At 54.5% G+C, this 2681-nt stretch overlaps 1 protein-coding gene across 1 annotated transcript in view; it reads right to left on the reverse strand.

Moving 5' to 3' along the window:
* The window catches only part of CAP1 (cyclase associated actin cytoskeleton regulatory protein 1), a 13421-nt gene extending 10945 nt beyond the window's left edge, over positions 1-2476 (reverse strand). Inside the window, exon 1 of the mRNA XM_057383763.1 lies at positions 2398-2476. The gene's annotated coding sequence lies outside the window, so the exon portion shown is untranslated. The remainder of the gene's footprint in view (positions 1-2397) is intronic.
* Positions 2477-2681: the final 205 nt, after the last annotated feature.

Here is a 2681-nt window from a genome sequence, read left to right on the forward strand (position 1 = left end):
TTCTACAGAGCATCCAGGAATAATTTTTTCTCTGCACACCACTGAGCTCCAAAGGGATGAGGGAGACTTTTCCAGCTCCCTGTGCAGGGTTGGAGATCCCTGGCTGGCAGAGTGGAGATGCAGCTCTCCCTTCTGGGACCACAACAACACGGGATTTAAATCCAGGTCTCGTTTAAATCCAATTGAACTTCGATTCCCAGCGGAGCGGAAGCGTGGAACGCACATTTCACCCAAGGCCAGAGGGGCCATTCCTTTTCACAGCACATTTGTTCATCTATCAACTGCCCTTTATTCCCATCCCAGCCTGGGAACACGGCTCTGTGCCACAAACAGGCTGCATCCATTGTCACAGCAATAAAGGAAAGGGATTTTATTGCTAAAAACATCAGTTACCCCAAAGCCAACCCCGCACATCGCAGCAAGAGCAGCTTCCTGTTTGTCCCAGCCTCAGAGCGAGCAAATTCTCACAAAAAACACCATAAATTAAATTATTTGCTTGCCTGAGACAGCACATTAACCTTTCTTAGACATTCTGGAAGACACAAATGTTGGTTTTATAGCCMAAGCAAGTCAAACCTACGCTTCTGCTCACACCGAGCCCGACAAAYTGCTGTCAGCACCACGGAATTTGCATCAGCTACTTCCTGTTTCTACAGGCAAAAGAAATAAAGATGGGACAACTAAATTAGGAACATACCACAGTTTATTTCTGAGCTGACACTGGAATATCTCAGGGGATCAGCTACCAGATGATTTCCAACATTTATATCTGCCAAAAGCCCAAAGAATTTTTTTTTTTTTTTTTTTTACACAGTTCAGCTCCTCAAGGCAGGAATTATTTGAAGCAAGACAGGAGTCAAATGCCTGAATTTAGTCAGTGGTCAGGAGCAGTTCTGAACACAAGACAGCTATTGCTGGTCCCAGCAGCTGCCAGGACAGAGATCTCTGCTGTTTATAGTCCAACAATACTTGCTGACATCGCGCCAGAACCCGTGCTGGCTGCTCCTGCTATTTCAGATCCACTTTATTTAGAAAACCAAGAGTGCTTTTAAAAAAAAAAAAAAAAAAATCCATCTGGCTCCTATTCCAGCTTTCCCATATACCAAATCCTCCTGGAGCCATTTAAAATGTTATTTGGTATTTTGCTCACATGTTGAAGAGGTGGTTAAAGCTCAGCACTGRAGCCAAGGCTCCTTTTTCAGCAAAATTATCTGAATTAGGAGGGTTTGAACTCGCCAGTCTCTGTTACCACACTCCCCTGACTTCCTTTCCCTGTCAGAGAAACGAATCCAGCAGGGAAGGATTGGGATCTGAGCTAATTTGGGTGCAGCACCAAGCTCCAAATCAGGAATTCCGAGCATGGAAGCTGCTCAGCATCCCTCCCGCTCCTGCTCCGGCACGGGCCGCTTGGCTGAACTTTCTRCATCAATAATAGGGGGTATTTTTGGCTTCCAGAAAGCTCAGCAATATTCCAGGGACACAAGGATGGCCCCTAGAAAAAAACGGGCACACAGCAGTGTCTTGATGCCACAAATTCCCGTTTTTTCGGGGCATCTGCAGCACTGGGGGAGTTCCAGAACCCGAAATCCTACACTCGACGCACAAAACATCCCTATTATTATAATTTTTCCATTTTGCTCTCACAGAATCCCACACTCGATGCACAAAACATCCAGATTATTATTATTTTTCCATTTTGCTATCACAGAATCCAAAKGAATCGCACGTTTATCCCATCCAAACCATTAGAAAAGGCAAAAYGCAGAGGAGGAATCAGCAACAGGCTGAGGACAGGAATCACCCCGGGAAAACGGAGCACAAAAATCCTCGCTCGGGGCTGCGGCAAACGGGGGAAAAGCCGGATCAGGCACCCTGATGGATCAGTCACCCTCCCGGTGAGTCGGTGCCGCCCCGGTACCGTGTGACCCGCTGGGGAACCGGCACCGTTCTGTGCCCGAATCAACCCCAAAACACCGCGTTTGGCGGATCTGCCCCCGCAAGCGGGCCGGGATCCTCCCCGGCACCCACAGCCCGGTGTCCTGCCTCCGGTCCCGCCCCACGGCAGTGAACGGCTGTGTCCCCCCGGTGTTCCCGGTGCTCCCGGTGTTCCCGGTGCTCGGTGCCAGCCCCGGGGATGGGTTATGCCCCCTCACCCGGTGCCCGCTGCCGTTCCCCGCTCACCTCCAGCGGTACCGTACCCACAACCGGGCCCTGTCCCCAGCCCTATACCCGCTCCCGCTCCCGGTCACCGCCCCCGAGGCCGGGCCATCTCCCGGTACCGCTCTCCGCTCACCCCGCCAGCACCTCCCCCAGCTCCCCCCGCATCCCGGTGCCGCTCTCCCCTCAGCCCCACGCCCGGTTTGGCCGTGCCCGCTGCCGGTGCCCGCTCACCCTCACCTCACGCCGCTCCCGCTCCGCCGCTCCCGGCGCCGCCCCGACCCCGCCGCTCCCGCCGCTTCCGGCCCCCGCCCCGCGCGCCGGATGTGCGCACGGAGCGCGCGGAGAGGGGCGGGGCCTTGGGGAGGCCGCAGCGATGCGATTGGCGGAGGAGAGCGGGGGCGTGGTTAAAGCCTGTGGGGGGGTGGAGCGGGAGGGAGGAGCTTCAGGGGTGATACCGGTCTGTGATTGGTRGATTGAGATGGAGGCGTGGCCGAGCGGGACGGGGCGGGGTCGTGGGCGGG

The sequence above is a fragment of the Malurus melanocephalus genome, unplaced genomic scaffold, assembly GCF_030028575.1.
Source record: "Malurus melanocephalus ecotype Western Australia unplaced genomic scaffold, MMel_1.1 scaffold_658, whole genome shotgun sequence".
NCBI lineage: Eukaryota > Metazoa > Chordata > Aves > Passeriformes > Maluridae > Malurus > Malurus melanocephalus.